We start from the raw sequence: 20,584 nt of genomic DNA on the forward strand, positions 1-20,584 counted from the left end.
TGATCCATGGTCTCTAATGTAAAAAATAGAAGGGGGGATCATTTTCTTGGAGTAGTTCGTTAACATTTATTGCATTAGGTGCTGATGTGTCTTGTATGCTACCATCTTTTTCTAAGGCTGGATTAAACTGAAAAGTTGTAATTTTATATGGTAAAGATAAAGCTGGCTGAAGAGACCTGAAACATTCCCATAGAAAACACTCTGTACTGAGTAAACAAAGGCTACCAAGGGTACTGCACATGGAGCTAATATTTTTAGAATTTAAATTAGAAATTAAATATTTCTTCCAAAGCCTGTGCAAAGAGAAATTACCTTTTGAATTTTTATTTATTTTTAAATAGTCTACATTATTCCAGATAAGCGTAACCTTTCACAATCAAAACAAAAGCAGCAAAAATGGCACTCCAACACAGACATCTGTCATTCAAACGGATGACACCCTGTAAGCCAACTCAAGCAACTCTGATCTCTAATCAGAAAAGGGAGCAGAGTTGTTGAGGCGCGTGCTTGAGTGATAGATGTTGATAGATGTCTGAGCTGGAGCAGCACTGTATGGTACATAGTGACATTTTGGGTTTAGAGGGATTGCTCTCCTGAAGGAGTTCCTTTTAATTATTTCCATTTGTGACTTGAGACAAACCTTAATAGAAATGGAACATTTCCTTATTTTACATGATCCTATAGGTGGAAGTTGAAGGGAAGATGATCTTGTTATAGAAAATGCAGTTTAAGGGAGAGAGGGTGAGAACCCATCTTCTAAGATTCAAGTTTTGATTTCATAATCTGTAAGGAAATCTGTAGCAGTGTTCAGATTTCAGTATTCCAGCTACAGTAAGAGCTGCAAGATTTTTTTAAACAAAAGAATACATGCAATTTTCTTTTAAAATGTTCTTTACCCCTTATTAAAAGATATAGGACAAAATGTTTTTCTAAATAACTTCACTACAGATATGGGAAAATAATAATAATTTAAAAATCCTAAAATTTAATTTCTAGATTACAGTAATGACCAATACTGAATATCACATCCATTTTTAAGCAACCTCTTAGTAATCTTTGTTTCCATGGAAAGCATAATTTCCATTAGCAGTTTGAATGTTCAAAAAGCATATAATAATTGTTTTAGTTCATTTCATCCAGGAAAGAATTGTAATGTCTAAAATTCAGAGGGTTATTAGTTGTCTAGAGTAGTATAAATATCTTGATCTGTGTTTTCTCTATTTTATTTGCGCAAATATTTAGGGTGCATCTATTAAATAAAGCAAGGCATATACAAAACAAAAAATGGACTTTTCATTTGAGTGTAGTGAAATGTCTGTTTGTTTGTTTTTAAATCAGGAAAGTCTTGTAATAAAAGGCAGGATAATTTTTTAGCCATTGTCGTTTGGATGCTCTACAGTGATAGTGAAATATACACAGACACTTTCATTAGAGTTGCCGAGTGGGATATAGAAATGATGTGCAACAGTATCTTGTCTTCTGAACTGCAAATATAATTTATGTCCCTAAGAGCACTAATGAAAAAGGTACAAATTAATATATTGTGCTGTTTATACTGCTGAGTGTAAGATGTTTGCTAGCCTGATTCTTATACTGCTAAAAAGATACGTTACCAAGTAAACAAAAGTAGGTGAAATAGTTCATCTGCCCCAGTATGAACTTATGTACCATTTATCTATGTTCTGTTACAATTATGACAGATGCTACAGATCTTTTAGCAGCAGCCCTTGTCAGTTAATTTTAGTAACTTTGAGAACATAAAAGAAAGGACAGTGGGGCTATTTTGATACATTTGAGGATCAAACCAAGCAAATTTAAAATAAAGATGATCAGCCTTTATGTCATGGGTGCATCCCTTAAGACAGTTTTGCAGTAAACATTTAAAATAATTAAGTGTAGTTTTGTTTAAAACTTTGATACATAAATATGGAGCATTATTTTATAGCTGTTTCTCTTTGTTTAATGTTATGAATAGCGTGTTAGGAATGCATACTTTGGGCCTTTGCAGTCTCTGAAATCAAATTATTTGTGGACTTATTGACATGTGATGGCATAGAGGTTGACAATTTTCTTCTCCAACTTTCTTTCTTCCGATCAGAGATAAGAATTTTCTTTTTACAGTATTACATTTAATACATGCTGTGTGAAAATTTGCCCCAAATCTGTTAAGCAGGAGAGGGAGAAGTGTTTTAGAAAGTCAAGGGGAGGAGACGGTTCCACAGAGAACAAAGTTTTTCCAACTCCTCCTTTCACGTTTTTTGGAAAAATTGCGAAAATCACATGCTGATTTAGTTGAAATGAATGACCATCATTTGAGTGTCTTGTTGATGTTAGTAATATTTCACGTGTCTTATTTTCATATAGATGAACAGAGTGGAATGATTAGATGCTAAGAGCTTTCTTCCTTCTCACCAGACATGTTCTGCTTAGCTTCTTTTGATGGATGGGTTTATTTCTGCAAGGATCTGCATTACTTACCTGTACCTTTTCCTAAAATCTACCTCCTTTTTCTCAAACTTCCTTGTTTTGGTATTTCACTGCATACCATAGAAACAGTGGGTATTTATTTTTTGTTTTGGTAGCAGATAGCACAATTAATCATAAAAATGGCATCTCTTCAACAACAGTCCCTGCTGCAGGTGAGGAAAGGGCAGGAGTACAATTAATTATACTTTTTTTGACTTGGGTAGATACGCAGTAAACTTTTGTTTCTCTTATGGGTGCTTTGCTGTCAGTGACAAAGCAGGTTGAATGCTGCAGCTCCTTGGGTCTCAGACATACCAGCACGAGCTGGGATAAGTTTCTGATCATCTGAAGCATCTCCCACCTGAAACTGGTGCACAGGTGTCTGGGAAGATGCACTTTGTCACTGTGGTGCAGTTGTTACCTGTGAGTGATGACAGGAGCAGCTGTGATTAGAGGGGTTGTGCTTTCTTGTTGTTTCCCTGCTTGCTTTCTCATGGTGGTGGTGGTTGGGTTTTGGGTTGTTTTTTTTTGGGGGGGGGGGGGGGGCGGTGGCTTGAAAGAGAAGGCTGTCTTGTGGTCTGGGGGTTTGCATCTGTAATCCTCCACTTGTGCGTTTATACCAGTGGACTTTTTGGAATCTGCATACCTGCATGCAAAAAGACTTTTGATACTGAAATTATGTGAAACAAGAAGGGAGTAAAAAACATGGTGAAAAATACTTTGAGATGCAAAATGTCGGTAAAGGACTATTCTGAAACACATTAGCTCAGAAATACAGTTTTGAAGTGTGGAGTTAGCACAGCTACAGTGTTTCAGTTATAGAAATCCCAGTTTTGTGGAGCAGTATGAGGTGAAGTTGCTTTGCAAGGGATCTTGTGGTGTATTATTTACTCTTTAAAATATTTGTGAAGTAGTATCTCCTATTTTAATCATATGATGTAATAAAGAAACAGAGAAACTGAGTCTGGCTGTTGATGTTCCTGGCAGTGTCATTTTCAGATCAACTTGTCTTATTCTACAATATGCTTCAAAATAGTAACCCAGGCCAAATGCCATGGCTCTTACTAGAGAAAGATTTTGTTAATGCTAAGTAGTAGCTTCACTTGAATAAACACATTGGGATTTGATCCTAAATTAATTAATCCTAGTTGCAATTTTATACAATACCTTTAAACAAGTTTAGAATAAGTTATGAAGTATTGGTCTGAAAAAATCTTTGTAAGAAAAAAAACCCTTCATGTTTAGATTTGTAATACTATAACTGTTGAGATTCAGAAGTTGGTATAGACCCTAGGCATATGTCGTGCATAAAATTCCCTGTACAGTAAAAATCCCAGGAAAGAAGTGGCTAGTCCAAGCACCAAAAGCCCGTGTGGACTGAGGCTGGCTTTCCTGGAGTTAGATCCAGTCCTTAATTTATCCTTAATTGAAGGTAATTCGTGGCATAATTAGATAATGGTAAAAAGAAAGCTGGGAACGCACTTGCATGTTAAGGTGATTTTACTGTATTGTAAAAAGTTGCTCTTTGAGATTAAGCCTGTAGTTCTATGTATCAAGCTTATTTAAATAAATAAAGCTGTAAGTATATAGTGAGTGCAAGACGAAGCCTATAACTGTGGTCCAAAAGTGTTTCCTATTAATTATTGCTGGACAGCAAAAACCTGATTGCTACCCTTTTTTTTTGCTGGCAAGATTTTGTTCCAGTGAAATTAAATCTTAAGTTTCCTGTGCTGGATCTGAAGACTGTGGTTTCATTTGATTCATTACCAGTTTTTTGCTTTTTTCATAAAGCTGTGTATGCTTGAAATACGGAGCGGGGATATGCGAGTTAAATGAATCTGCACACATTTCCATAAAGAAGGGTTTATTTTCAGACGCCTGCATTGGCTTTGGGATTTTGTTTTACTTTCCCATATTGTTACCCATGTTTCAGAACTGCATGCATCTTTCTATATAAGCTTACCCTGTAGTGGAACAGGGTAGAAGTTGTTTGTAGCTGATGTGTTTTGCTAGTAGATCCCTTGTATTGCTCTTTAAGGAAACATCATCTGATTTTTTTTTTTTTTTTAAATAGAAGTTGCCTTGATTAGAATTTATGGCACTGGAGTCATTTCAGTTACAAAGGATAAAGGACTAAATTGTCTTTTACCTCTTGAGACAGTGGTCTCTGCAGGTCAGAGCAGAGGTCATTGTCAGGTTGCTGTGAGGAAGCTCACATTATCGTCATTAACAGCATATCTAGCCTGTGGGGGGAAAAAAGGCCTTCAGACTGAGAGCTTTCCTTTCATCAGTGTATTTAAGGATGATTCTCGGTGTTTTGGTTATATCCCCAAATTTTAAAGGCCTATAAGATCTCTGCCTGTCAGGAACACTTTGATAAGGTTTGGTAATTTCAGTGAAAGAAAGCAATGTGTGTTTGTCACTCTTGCTGCATTTTAAAGCTCTGGTGAATATTTCTGTTCTGATAGGGAAGTTCATGGGCCCAATGGTTTCAATATTAAAATCAGACCCTTCTTTTAGATGCAGCAAAGATTTGAAATATGTTTAATCTGCATATAAAGATTCTTGTCTTTTCACATAATTTTATTCAATAATTTCCACATTGTGGATGCTTTGTTCTGAGACACTATCGGTTATCCATGCCATCAGTAAGGACCATTGGACTGATCCTGCTAGTGCTTGAATGTGTGATACTTTTATTAAAGCAAGTAATCTATGGATTAGGAGCACTATTTCATTACAAAGACTGGAGGACTGAGGAACGTTAACGGGTGGCATGTTTACAGAACCAGGTCATTATACAGCCTTGTAAATCCATTTTCTGAAATGTAGTGGTGTCTTGCTCAATTAATGAATAAGTTTTCAAAGAATCTGAAGACCTGGCTATGTGATTGATTGTTATTTCTGAAAGCTAGATTTGACATGAGCATTTTTAAATAGGTGTTTGCAAACAGTTAGGGACTTGAATAACTGCTCTGAATAATGTTATTGTCTGATTCCTTGGCAGAGTTCTTACTGAAGTCAGTGGGGGATGCACTTGTGAATGGGGAGTAAATGCCCATTAAAGCCTAAAAAGATGTTATGACTATTTAAACACAAAGCACGATGCAATGGTAAGACAGAAAATCCATCCTTAGCACAGCGATCCTGCTGTGTCTAGGTATTGCAGGTAGCTCAGGCAGTGGTGGTACTGATGCTAGCACGTATATTCCAGCTCCAAGGAGACTGGAGTCTTACTCCTTTAACCTTTGATGAAAGCAATATTGGGCTGATGAAGGGCAAATATTGCAGACCCACTTATCAATTCCCTTGCTTGTATGGAAATAAATAAGTCTCTTATTGCTGTGCCTGAATTGTGACAAAGCCTATTTAAAAAAGGCAAACAAACAACAAAAGCTATTTTGAGCATTGGGAAAGTTAATTGTGTTTTTTTAAAGACAATTCTGTTTGTTCTCATGAATTTCTAATTACTTCTTCGCTAATTTTTTTTTAGCTAAGTGTATGTTATGTGTTTTTTTAAATGAGGCTTGAAGTCTGATTTTCTGTATTTATATACAGAATAACTAATATTAGAGAGGCAAGGAAAAAAGAATGAACTCCTAGTATGTAATTGGTATGACTGAATGACAAATAGTTCATTTTTAATTAGTTAATCTTTCTTCTCCCTGTCTTTGGAGTTATAAAAATAACAACAAACTTGTTTAAAAGCAACATAAATGGCTGGCTGTTTCAAAGGGGACTTGCTGGCTACTAGACAGCAAACAGGTAATTTGTGAAAAAACTGTTACTTTCTTTGATTGAGATCCTTGCTGGTTTGTGTTTTGAGATTAATAATAGATCAGACACTTGCACATTAAAAAGGAAGCAAACGTAGAAAAGAGAAGGAAGGAGAATTGGATGTTTCTATTGGACTTCAGATGATTAAGCAAGTTCTCCACAGAAATGTGCAGGTGAGGCAGATGGAGGCCAAGTTATATTTGCCCAAATGTGCACATGGCACCACTTAACACCTCTCTTGATTTCCTTATGCTAAACAAAGAGATAGCAAGTGCTTATACCAAGCTGGCACCCTGTCAGGGGGCAATCTGTATAAAGTTTCCTGCTGTCGGGTTAATAAATTTTTAAAAAATATCCAAAGGCAAAGGTAGCTGCAGGAAGCTCATAGTTACAGTTGCCATTCTCCTGCGGATCATTTTTCCCTTTAATATACTATGTAGCACTTGGTTTTCCTTGTTGTGTTGTCTTCCTAGGTTTTGTTCTTCCTGACATTTGTGGGTTTTCCTTTATTTTAATTCTTTTTCCTTGCTAAGCTGTTTCTTCTGTTGCATCTATCACCTGTGGTCCCTTTTTTGGGGGACAGATGGTCAGAGGATGGGAAGATCAGCTTTATGGCTTTTTACACTTTGATTTAACTGCGTATTCAGTATATTAATGTTTCTTCCATTAATGGTTTTATTTATGACTTTTTATATGACTACCGCTAGTACTACCATTAGTGCTACCAAAATAACATTATTTTGCTAGTTACAAAATCATTTCTGATGAGCTCAGTGGTAGAAGTTACATTAAAATGACAACTAAATGAGAAAATTAATGCTGAACAGGGGCAAAAGCAGAATAAAATTAAATGTGTCATAATTTGTGGGTTTCAACAGGAATATTATTTTGTCATGGAAATGGTTTGATACTTGTTAGCGTAAAGTCTTATTTTTCTCTTTTTCCACCATATACAAATGAAAATCAATATCTGTATGAAACAAAAGAAGATTTGTATTGTGACATGTCCTGCTTTATGTTGAGATACTGCTTTGATGCTTTTGGAAGCAGGACTAAGCCCTTTTACTTTGAAAGCAGAGATCATCTAGAGAAGAATAGTACCTCATCTCATCTGACTAAATAAAAACTGCTGTTTTCAGAAACACTGAAATTGGGTTCGTTCTCTAGATATGCCAGGGATATCTACATTTACCAAATCAGCGCACAACCCACACCCCTGCCACTCTAAAATGTGTTTGTTTAACACTAAACTACTGCTTGTCTATTCCTAAAAGTAATTTGGATTTCTGTTTTTATTTTAGAATATACAAGAAGAGTTGTTGGGAGAGTGGGAGTTTTGTTTTTCTTTTTATTCTTTCTTTTCAGTGTGACTGGAATATGATGCAATTAAAAAAAACCAAAAACACCAAAACAAAAAAACAACAAAAAAAAAACAAACCCAAAAACCAGAGTCCTAAACCAATTCCATGTTACTCTGAAGATTCAAATGTTGCACAAATAAGAAATAAAGAATTTGCCATGTTAAGAAAAGTATTTGCTACAGCAATCTATCATTAGATTATTTCTTCGAAAACTAGCATGGAGTTTATAGAAGCACATTAATACTAGCTTTTAAAAACATCTTTGTGCTTTTCAGTTCAGATGGTGGTTGTATGGTTTGATGACCATTAGAGATTCTATCAAGTCATTTTCATTTTCTAGCTCAGTCTCCTATCTGACATAGTCCCACTTCTAAAAATCTTGTTTGCAAGTTGTTGAATAAAGAATTATTAGCACTCAGTTGCATTCCAGCAGAAGATAAAGGAAGTCCTCTCCCAGACTGCACTGGACACACAGCCTAGCCTGTTGCTCTCACCACAAACTCCCAAGGCTTGTAAAGTAGAGGGTCAGGAAAAAAAAAGTGCAACCTTTCCTTTCTGCCCCTCTCCTTCCTTACAGCCAGGTTTGGAGCCCTTCTCCTCTCTTCTTCTGCTCGTTAGTGTGTGCGCACAGCTGGAAGCATAGACAGCTGTGCATGGGCAGTTGTTGCTCAGGTCTACTCAAATGCATCTTGCCTCCATCTGTCAAGGTCTGCTTTAGGTTTCTGTGCTTTGTTTGAAGCTTAGCATTTGGGGGGGGGGAGGGGGGGTATGTTCCTTGAAGAGGATGATCCAAAACCTGTGTCTAATCAAGAAGCCAGGATTGCTTTTCAGTAAATACACCTTAAGGCATACTCAATATATTGTACGATTAAGTATATGTAATTATTTCTTGAGATAGCACAATATTAACTGCAAAGGAAGAAAGATCATTTGAATTCAGTCTGATCTCTTGAGCAAATATAATATGGGACAGGTTTTTTATTTTCTTTTGCATATAATTAGGATTTATTCATATGGTGTTGAGATGCCATGTTTGCTCAGTGATGTGAATAAACATGAGGCTGGATTCTGACAGGTCTTAGGGTGACCATCCATCACATACGCAGGAAGACCATAGATTTCAACAGGGTATTTGTCCTATCAATACTTGCATGCCAGTCTGTGGCTTTTACCTCTCTAACATGGTCACTGTTCTACAGTTTCCCATGTTCTGGACCTAAAATCAACTAAGCAAACATGCTGACAGGAAGGAGCAACCACTCTGTAATTATGCTGCCTTCATATTTAAAAAAAGATGAATTCTTGAACCAGTCCCAGGGTTACTGTGGGTTTCTGTTATGCCGTGCATGTATGTGTATGTATTGCAAAGGCTCTGTGACTCCACCTCCATTGTTTTGCCATGGGGAAACAGGCAGTAGCTGTGGCAGGAACGGCATCTGACCTCCTGTGGGCAGAGACGGTGTGTCGGTGTCGGAACCTATGTAAAGCTTCCATAAAGGTGGAGAAGTTTTTAGGGGCTGTTTATGGGACAGGTAGAGCAGATTAGCATAATTTGATATTAAAAAATAATTAAGGACCATAAATAGTAGTTGTTACTGAAACAAAAACATGACTAGAAAAATCAGAAGTGATTAAAATATGGGCAGAAAAGAAATTAGATAGATATATATATATCAGATCAAAGGTGATTGTAAATGTACAGGCTTGATATTTCTCCTCCTTTCTTATGCTTCCTTGCCTGAAATCATAAATATTTGGGACTGCAAGCCACAAATCTCTCTGAAAGAAAAATGAAATTTACAACTGGAAGAAAGCAGAAAATGAAAATATTTTTAAAATATTTTTTCTACTAATTGAATATACTTTACTTTCATAAGCACAGTAAATTTAATGATAATATCCAACAAGAAAAGCATCTGTGTAAGTAATTTGAGTTGTGTTTTTTCCCTGGTATGAAGAGTGTGAAGGAAACTCTTGTGTGGCTCTGTTGCTGGGATTTGATGCATTGCTTTCAGAGTCTCCTTATTTTAACTGCGTGGATACAGCACAGTGAACCTTCTCATAACAGTTGCTGACAAGAAAAAAAAAAAATCTTTCAATCAGCTGGTCCTGCTCACTCTCCCCCAGCCCTCAGATCTCTGCTTTTATGAGGCAATGAATAAAAGAGGGACCAGATGATGCAAAGGTTTACTCAGATGAGATGTCCTAGTCAATGAGCAACTTTGGATTTGCGGGACTCTGGCTTGTGACCCTAGACCTCAAAGGGATTGAGTTTGGGGGCTGAGCCTTTCTCACATTGCTGTTATCTCATTTGTGGGAAATGATGGCTGGTGTATTTTGAATAGCACTTTACATATTTCAAGCTTGCATGTGGCGGCAGACCCCCGTCTGTTGTAAAGGCTAGTGTGCTTTTCGTGTGTTAAAACACATGGTGCATCCTCCTAGCAGCAGCAGTGGGTCTGTCTGGGGCTGTGCTGGAAGGGAGATGGAGGGGTGCAGGGAGGATTTATTTTTATAGTCTGAAAACTCAGGAGCAAAACATTCATGCTTATCACAAGGAGCAGAATCAGGCCCATTCTTGCAACGATTTTAAAAAAAATAGATCTGTAGGCTCTGGTCAGGTTTTTGGTTATTTATTTTTAATAACCCATTCTGGTTTTGTATTCTCTTTTCTGTGGGTTTATGTAACTGCTGTATTTCAAACCAGGTTAAAACAGTTTAAATGGGGGGGCGGGAGGGGGATGTTTAAAGGGTTCCCTAAAAGACAGCTTACTGCTGACTGTTTTATTTTGTTTATATCTGATATTTCTTATGGTATTCAGATGGTTGTAATAGACTAGCACAAGAGCTGCATGTCTTGTCATCTGTACTGTATCAATATGTTTTTATAATGATACAATAACCTGAACCCTGTAACAGTTTATGATCCATTTGAGAATTCTTATGGATTCTCAGAGTGACGGAGACCTGAAAAAAGAACTTGACTGCTTTTGCAAAACTGGTGCTGTGACAGGAAAAACTAGTGTGCCTGTGATTTAGTTGCTAAGGAATCATATTGATCTGATTCGTCATTAAACTTTTAAGTTTGGGAAGAAAAGAAAAAAAGTCCAGCTGGTTGAAGGTGGAAAAAAGTGATGTGATTGTGAGGGTCTGCAATACAGGTAAACTGTGCCATACTACTACTGATATTGATTTGTTATGATTAATAAATATGATTTTATGCATTACCCGTGTACTGTATCTATAATAGTGCTTTTTTTAGAGCAGAAGAAAATTGCTTCTTGCTCTTTATTTTTCATTGACTATTTTTAGTCAATGATAAAGAACTTTAACAGCAGTCTGAATACAGGAAAGACAGGATTTTAAAACAGAAACGTAGCAGTAATGAATAACCACACAGTGAACTACACATACTCAGCCATCTTAACATTTGTAATGGTGCTAATTTCCTACTGCTTTTTAAAATATGCTTCCACATGAGCTCTCAAAAACCATAAAAGCTTGGCGTGTAAAGTGAATTGTTTGTCACTTGCTGACGACCTGCCATATTTATTGTCAGGAGAAATGGACATTAGTTGGAAAAGCAGTTGTTAAAGGCCAAACAATTTTTAAAGATGGCAAAGATGTGCAAGGGCTTTCCTTTTTCTAACAATGAGCCACCCCTTCAGACATCAAAAGACAAGATAATAAGACACTTCAAGCACAATTCAAGATTATATTCAACATCTAAAGGCTCATCTCTTGTCAGTTTGCATTTACTCTCCCAGGGATGTGATGCTTCTATCATCATTCTGTCAAGAGGAGTCTGGCAGAAGCGATGAGGGGCCCTCATTTCACACACTTAGTGTTTTTTATCAAATAGCCCATGTTCATTCTGATTCAGCCAAAATGGAGGGATAATTTGAAGAAGGTCATGCACAAGTACAAAAATCTTGTGTTGATTTGGGTGATTAGAAGGCATTAAAATTGTACGTTTATGTTAGTTCTGAGATGTTTTGTCAGTTTATTTAGTAATACACTGTTGAAGCATTAAAAATGTTTTTTTAAAGAAAAAAGGAAGTTTGCTTAAAACAACACACACTCTATTATTTAGCAAATAGTTTGAACAGTGAGCTATTCTCAATGGCATTGTTTTAATATAACCTTAAAATGCGTTCACCTCCCCTTTCCCCTTTGAGAGTGGGATGTTCAAGAGCTCCAGGGGTGAAATCTTGGCCCGTTCAGACCTGTTAGGATTTCACTTACTGGTCATTTCATCCTCAGAAGTTTTGTTTGGGTAAGGATTTAGGAGGCTGAATTCAGGGTAATATCAATATAAAGGGAGTAATTTTAACAGTTTATGTAGGCATACCTGAGTACAGGCTAAAATAGTACAGCACCAGTAGGGTTACCTAGAGCTGATATCGCTTAAGTTATATCATGTGAGATCTTTGATTTGGCACATGGGTGTTTTGTGCTCTATTTATATCCCAATTCAATTTTGTGTGCACAGCTGTTTGGACCATGTTCTTTGGAAAGCAGAGTTGTGATAATGTGTGCTGCCTGAGGATGTATTTTTCAGTCTCTTCCTTCCCCTTTCCATTTGCAAACTTGTAATATGGCATTATATGTGCTATTCATGATAACTTTTTCTGTGATTTGAGGGGCTCATAAAGGAAGGAAGGGGAAATGACCACAGAAGCAGTTCTTTTGGTTGTTGTTTTCATAGGGCTTAGGCTAATGATGAAAATAATATTTGCTAGAGGCAGCATTTGAAAAGCAATTTTATTAATCCTAGTAAAATAATTTGGTGTGACACTGTTCTCAAGTAAACCATAATAACACCTGTAAAGCAGTGGTCACCAAACTTTTAAAATTGTAAACCTCTGTCAGTAACAAGCTTTTGAGCAGGCACCCCCAATATATGTGTATTTATTTATAAATTATATATATGTACTACTGTAATAATATGTACATCATAAAGCATATACAAAAATAGATATTAAAAAAAGGATAAGATGAAGATGAATTAAACATGATTTTAAAAAATCTTTAATTTTTATTGGAGTACAAAAAAAATTTCTTCCTGCGCCCTAATGGACTGTGTTGCACACCCCTTGGGGTGTGTGCACCCCATGTTGGAAAACACTGCTGTAGAGGACCAAGAACTGAAATGATAGTAAGTAAACTGCCTGTCTGTCTAGGCAGCCTGTGCTCAAAATCCTCACTGAAATGGGTGGGTCAAAAGCTCTATTTATTTTCACATCTGCTGTCTTATGAATTCAATGCCAGTCCCTCAATGATGAGGGAGGGCAGAATTTAGCTCTTTGCAATTTCAACTACCTAAGTAAAGTCAAGTCCTGAGAAGGATATTGAATCTGTTTAAAATGTGCAGTCACTTTGCTTGTACAGGCTTCTAGCTTTTCAGAAGAAAATAAGACTGGTGATTTAGCAAGCTTTATTTGGCATCTCTATTGGATGTCATGAATGAAACTTTTCTGAGGATTTCTTTTGTGGTATGTATCATTTTCGTGTCATTTGGATCTTGCCACCTCTTGTCTTGGCATTACGCAGCTCTTTTTGCTAACAAGGAATATGAGGATCTGACAGGGAGAGGTACAGAAAGGTGGGATTCAGGAAAACTGTTTTCCTCATTTCTGCCTTTTTTATTTAAGCAACAAAGATAAAAAGATCGGATTGTGCTATCAGTGTATCTTGTGCATGAAACAGGCTTCAGTATACAAACCATACACGGTCCATGTAACATGGGGGGGGCAGCGTCTTCATCTCCCATTGAAACCAATGGGATGTGAGGCTGTTTAACCTCTCTTAAAAAGGAGCCACTGCTGAGGGACTCAGCTGGAGCTGCTCTGAATTTTGAATCAGGAATTTATCAGCTCTGATAGGAAGGAAGAACTGTGAAGGAATGTGCGTTTGGCCTTGTGGAAAAAAAACCTCTGCTCTATGGCTTGCCTTTGCATAACACTGAAGAAAAGGTAACCTGCAATCACAGTGTGTTCCAATGGGTTTCACCGGACAAGAAACCACAAGGGAATTGGGAAGCTGTGAACAAATTGTCAAAAAGACAGATGGAATCACCGACTGACCTGCTGGTAAGACACACTAACAACTTCCACCTCAGTGGTATGGTATTTATGCTGCAGTGCAGAGTGACTTCTCAAAGGAATTTCCTCTCCTACACATGTAAATGCCTTTGTGTATATAATATATCAATGTAGTGTGCACTATTTCTAAGGAACTTACAAGGAGAAGTGAGTGTGCATTAAAACAGCTGCAGATGTTTAAACTGCCAGACTGTTATGTCCAGAATAAACAGCATTTTTTTTCTCTCACTGAAAAGGCTTTCCTGCTTTATTCATAAGGCCTATATATGTTCAGTAGTTTGGCTCCTTCCTGCTGAATTAATCTGGAGGAGAACTTATGGCTGTGTGTGATTCTCTGTGCATCCACTTCTGCTCAGCTCCACACTGTCCACTGGAAAAACAGCATCCTCTGAGACTGAGTGGGGAGACAGGGAGATGCTTCCTTTGCAGGATGCTCTTTGTCAAAACATTAAGGAGTGACAAAGATTGAAGGGCAAATATGACCAAAAGGCAGCATGAATGTAGTTGTGCAAGATCCACAGTACCACTGGAGAGTGCAAGTGGTCTCTCTAAAAGGCTTGTATTCTGAACAGAACTTGGTTTTTAGTAGGGCAGGGTTTACTTGCTGAGTTTTTACCAGGTCTGTGGGTGAGCTCAGGCCTATTTCATTATCATCTCTTTCAGTAGAAGTATATGGGCTCATATCAGCTCTGGTTGCTATGTGTGTATCACTTGGTGAAGTTGCTCCCCGGTATTTATATTCATTAAAGATCAGATCTTGAAAGGTTGTAGTGCCGGGGTGGGGGGGAGTAAAAGCAGAATTACAGGACCCTCAGTACAAGTTCAGCTATGTTTGAGTATGTCCTAGCTTGCTTGTATATCTTCTTACTCAGTCCCTTCCTTGGTGCTCTAAGAGGCTTCTTCCCCTGTGCCTGGGGATGTTGTCCTGGCAGCCCTCTTCTCAAGCATGAATGTGCAGAAAACAAACACTAGTAACAAGTACTGTTTTTCCATCCGCTCTCAGGCCCCAAACTGTGGAAGTTGTAGGGATACATGCAGGGAAGCTAATGCAGATGCTCAGTGCCAGCAAATAAACCAAGCATCCCCACATTGAGCAACAACTCTCTGTTTAAAACATATTTATACTGTAGCTATTGTGCAGTCCATTGGAAGCATTCACAGCAGGATCCAGGATGTAAATATGAATTCCTGTAAATGAAAATAGAGGAGCCACTATGTTTAAGGCATTAAGGATGTGTTTCATCTTTCTACCTATCCTCCTACAAGTAACAGGGATAGGTAGTAGCTTCTGCTGAAGTAATTATATTGATTTGCCCTGTGCTGCGCGCCCAGCTGCTTTCTGAACCACTCTCTAAGCTGTTCTGGCAAGAATTAACCTGGTGCTTTAGAGAAAGCATCATGTGACAGACAGAAAGCTCACATGTAAAGTTGTGAGGAGGACTGCAGTTGGTGTGCATAAATATTAAAAACTGAAGTTTTGTTAATTTCAAAATCAAACTGAAAAAGCTGGGGTGGCAAATTTGACATTAGTTTTGCGTTTTCAATGTACATGAAGGCATCTTTCCTCCAAAGTCTGCACTAATATGCAAAGAGGCTGGGAGGAGTACGCAGCTCCTTACATGTAAAGTAAGTGCCTATTTAAGCTCTTGCACAATGACACTTTGAGTAATTCTGTATGCCTCTGAGTTAGTGTTTACACGAGTTGACTGTGCATTGTTTTCATGGGTAAGTGGAAGTGAATAAACATGCATAAATGTATTTCTGAAGATACAATTCAACCTTTTTGTGTTACGATTCAACTGTTTTTCTTTTTAAACTGTGTCTTTGACTGTGGCATCTCCTCTTAGAAAATTCCTGCCCAACAAACAGCTCATTAAATCATTGATAAGATTCTGCTAAACAAACACTGGATAACACAAGATACCAGTCCCTGACAAGCACATGCACACGCACAAAAAGTTGCACTTACTCAGTTTTGTGAACGCTTTTGTGGGTTTTCTTTTGAAGTGGAGCTGTCATTCAGGCCTAGTAGAATTACTGAAATTATTGAACTAGCTATTAAATAAATAATGAAACCTGTAGATAGGAATTAAATTTTTTTGCATTTTTTAAATCATTACCATATTTCTTAAGTATATCTCAATCTCTCCCCTAGAAAGATTTTTACCAGCTCTTCCCTCAGAGGCAGGAACACACAGTAGCAAACTAAAAAAAGCAACAGGAGCTAGTTTTGCAAATCCTTCTGTCATTGCATCTTTTGGTGCCTAAAAGCCAGGCTCTGACACCAGAATTTAAGCCATACAAACATGAAAAACACAGGTGCAGAACTGTTCAGTTTTGCTGACGAAGCTTAACAGCTCTGAACATAGGAAAAACCATGTGCTGATATTAGTCAGGTACAATAGCAAGTGTTGAAGGTTGTTCTCTCATTTGTACTTTGCAAACTGTGAATAATTTCAGTGAATGCTGGAATTACTTGGCAATATTACATTTCTGCTATACTTTTTTGTGTGTAGAATGACATACCACAATTTGTAGAAGATGGGAAAGATACTTTTTTGGAGGTGGCCAGTCCATATTGAATGTGTTCAATGTGATAGAGTCTGCAGGTTTCAAGTGTGTAATCCAACTCAGAAGTGACTCCAGAAAGCACCCTCCCCCCTTAAATGTTTCATAATGTTACAATAAAGTCAGTTAAAATTCAGTAAAAATAAGTGACACCGGGTGCAGCTTTAAAAAGTCAGTCTCTAGGAAGTAAAGGCTTAAGTAGCAGCAGCTAGAATTGGTCAGATAAAATGAAGCCTCCGTAGTATAGTTACAACTATTTCTTTGTTTTTTGATTAGAGGATCTTTTTGGTTCCAACATGAATTAGAGGGAGACACATGAATGCCTAGAGACTGGCTGTCTCTCACCTGCAGTGAAGTTCAGGTGCTGGTATAAAATAATGGGATAATAGAATTTGTGGCATTTTGAATGTAGGAAGGAGGGGGTTTTAGTACTACTCTGTTTTATTCCTTTAATTGCAAAGGACTGTGTACAGAGGCAGAAGCAGCAAAGACTGGCTATTTGTCAGTCTTCCAGAAAGACAATTTGGTTTAACTATTTAGCATGCTGTAAAATACAGAGAACATATGGGGAGATCTGTTGCAACACTGAGAACATGCTTAGTGGCCTTTCCTATTCACATGCTGTGATATTGGTTCTGAAATAACTCTCCAATATTTCCAGCCCAACCTGCCTTAGAGAGAATTGTCATGTAAGTACAGATAAGAGCCAAATCTGTTTGTTTAATGAGAGGTGACAAATGACAGTGGATTCAGATAGAACATATATAAATGTGTCTTTCTGCTGGAAAATACAACTTATAAATGCAGTGCTTCTAAAACAATCAATAGTCATTTAGGAATGATTTTTTTGTAGGTCATTTTGCTGGACTGCTACTGTCCGAAAAGGGGACTTCTGTGATGCATATTAGCTGCTGCCGGTGTTGCATATTTTAGCTGCAAGAAGCATGGTGGTTTACATGAACTGTACTTGTTTACTATGCTTTATTTTTCTATAATGCAATTTTAGTTGAAATCCTATTCAAGCATTTTAGACAAAGCAGAGACCAAAAACCACTATAAAAATATCTCAACTTAATTGTTATAGCAATACCATGCTGTATTGCTTAAAATTTTTAAATAGGATCTTAAGCAATAAAATCAAACTCAATAACATGAAGGGCTAAAACATTCACCTCTCAATTTGCTTAGTTGCAATTCGTGGAAACTCCTATTCCAGGCCGTGTGATGGGGACACATGGCCTGTAAGTTGATAGAGTGGAGTTTTGCTGTAAAGATATGATGAACTGTCAAGGGAAATTAAGGGAGGCTTGCCTAGGACAGTGGCAATATGCAATAACTCGAGGAGAAGTGTTGTGATCATCCTACCAGGCCCTGATCTGGGCACCAAGCAGCACCTTCAGATGCTGGGATGAGAGAGCAAGAGGTGCAGGGTAACTGAATGAAACCCACACAAGAGTTTGGCATATTTGGAGACTCTGTGTCTAGTAAAGCACAACGGCTGTACAGCTGAAGAAGTATTCACAACCTTTAAAGCCATCTTGTTCTTTGGGATGTGTTCCTTCTTGGGGGAGGATTGGAACAGGGGAGGATTCCAATGAAAACCTGTGGGGTGATACGCCTCTCCCCTGTTCACTCATTTATGAATAAAGGATAGAATTAGCTCCTATTGCTAGAAGAAATACTTATTTATATTAATTTAATTAAGATTGTATCTGGTCTGTATTCCTATGATATAAGAGCTAATTTATGCTTAACTTCATTAAGGTCATTTACACCCAAACTCAGTGAGTGTAAAATGCTATCTTGGCAGGATGGGAATGTGTTATGTCTACTTAACACAGATCTACCCATGGTGCAATGCAGGAAAGACTTTTCTACTTTGGGATTATGTTTTTATCTCAAATGTAGCACAGCAATATAAACCCTATAAACCCATTTATTTTTTATAATCATGTATTGCTGTAAGTCACAGTTTTAGCTGACATTCCCTACTCTTTATTGACCAGTTTTGTGAGATTTTGTAAACTAGCTAATAAACCTTTGCTCTTGCTACTGTTAAGTTTAATACAGTACATTACATTCACAGCTGAAATAAAAACTATGGTTTAGATAATTAAAAATTGTTCAAAGTGTCTTAACAATAAACTCTGATATTTGTTCACAAATATACTTTTATGTTACATCCTGCTCAACATAGGACATTTTCCCTGATTCATCTCCAACGTCCCCTTTTAAAGCACATGTTTCTGAGTTCGGATTTAACCTGTGTGCCTCAGGCAGTGCCAATTGCACTTTCCCATAACTAAGAGGTAAAAATGTGTGTTGCGACAGTAGTTTAGTCTTTAGGAGTTGCACTGCAGTCCAGGATGGTGGAGGCTGCTTGGGGAAATACTGAGTGCAGTAAACACAGTTATCTTACTTGTTTTTTGTCTTTGGAGAGTAAGATGGCAATTTAGACCCTAGGTGTTGGGCTTTGTGGGCATTATGAGTCTTTCTGTTAGCCCAGACAATGGTGTGACTCTGCTGGAGATGGTCAACCCAGTGCAGATATCAATGAAAGGTTCTCTCCACCAACTTGTTGGGTGTCTGTTGGATGAGAAGAGCCTCTGCTGTGGATGAATGGTCTTGTGCTTGGAACCATGTTGATGAGGGGAAGAGGTTATAAAGAAGTAATGGCATGTGATGTCTATGATGGTGGGAAGGTGGGTTGGAGTACAACAGTGGGGTACAGCTGTTAATACAGTATTGAGATGAGATTTAGGCTTCCAGCTGGAGTCTTCCGCTGCAGACAGGGTAGTAAAAATGATCTGGGAGGACTAGACACCTTTCTCAGGACTGTCCTTAGCGTCTGTCCTCCTGTCAGGGAGCACATGGCTAAGAGAAGCACAGGCTAAGAGAAGGTGAGCCAAAAGTGAAGGGTGACCCCTACTGATGGGGACAGGGTCCAGTGGGGTCTGAAACCAGGTCCAAATCCTACCCAGGGAGCTCAGATGGGAACAAATGGAAATGAGGCCAAAGACAGACTAGAGACAAGACTACAACATATGTACAAGAGTTTGTCTCAGGAGACAAGCTACCTACAGTGTGGATCCAAGGCTCATACAGGAGGTAGGGCCAGAGACAAGGCTGGAGGCTGGTACGACTAAAATGCAACTTAAGCACAGATTGAACACTTGCGATTCCCTGACCCATGGGCAGGGCATGTAGGAGGAGGCCCCAGGTATCAGACTGGGGACATTACAGCCTGTTGGTGCACTCATGGCCCTGACACCACCATTTTTTTACTGGCAGCTAGAGCTGAATTTTGAAGTGTCTTTGTAACTCTGTAATAAGCAACCTAACAGGAGCCCTGTAATGAAGCATATCCGGTACAGGCAGGTAAGACACCAGTGGCGCAGGTTTTGTTGCTCTACTGATACCAGTGGTGCTCAGCAGCGGTGTACGTGAATGTTATTCCAGCCAGGGGATGGTGCTGTTTTCACAACCTGTGTGGCCCAGATTTAAGGGAAGATGCTCTCTGAACTTCTCTATACTGGTTGATTCTATGAAGTTTGATGTGTAGAATGGCTTTTTTCCCCCCACAACCTCAAGCAGTGTGGAAAGATGCTTTCTCACATCCTCCTTCCTCAGCCTTATGAACTTGTGAAGACTGAAAGCACTGTCTATGTTAGGTACTTGTATAACAAATAGGTCTTACAGGTGTAAGTGAAGACTTCCTAGCTTCTGTAATTAACAGGTTTTTACCCTGGCAAAACTTTCTAATGCTTATTTTCAATTAAAATAAGAGTGAACTGTGGATAGGAAAAACACTTTCTATCCCAAAATTTAATGATGATCTTCATACTCTTTGAGTTCTCCTGGTGTTTGGAGTTTTTGTGGAAGGCCCTTCAGGCTTATCTCAGAAGAAAATTTTCAATATACAGCTTTCAAATGCAGGACCATATCTCCAAGGATCTCTGCTGGTGATGGCTGTGGAACACCATGCTGCTACTTCTGATTGCTTCTTCTGTGTGTTCAACTTGGGTCATCTTTTATGGCTATTGTCCTTTTAGCTAAAGCAGTTAGGCAATATGTTCTGTTTGTAGCATGTATGGATTGATACCGCTCTGGTGATAATTGGCTATGGCGAGTTAGCGGTGACTGTCAAAGGAATGAATTTTATGCCTGAGGAATATTAATGTGAGGTGCTCATGCATAAAAAAAGAAGTTAGTTGAAATTTACATAACACTTCCTGCACCTGCTTGAATGAACTGTTAGATTATTGTACCAGGCTGCCTCAGTTCAAACGCTTCAGCTTCTGCCATTCT

At 38.1% G+C, this 20,584-nt stretch overlaps 1 protein-coding gene across 1 annotated transcript in view; it reads left to right on the top strand.

Annotated features, from left to right (window-relative positions):
• Positions 1-20,584, top strand: part of POU6F2 (POU class 6 homeobox 2) — a 316,522-nt gene that overhangs the window by 61,390 nt on the left and 234,548 nt on the right. The gene's annotated exons all lie outside the window — the stretch shown is intronic.

Source organism: Buteo buteo, chromosome 2 (assembly GCF_964188355.1).
Source record: "Buteo buteo chromosome 2, bButBut1.hap1.1, whole genome shotgun sequence".
In the NCBI taxonomy this organism is placed as follows: Eukaryota; Metazoa; Chordata; class Aves; order Accipitriformes; family Accipitridae; genus Buteo; species Buteo buteo.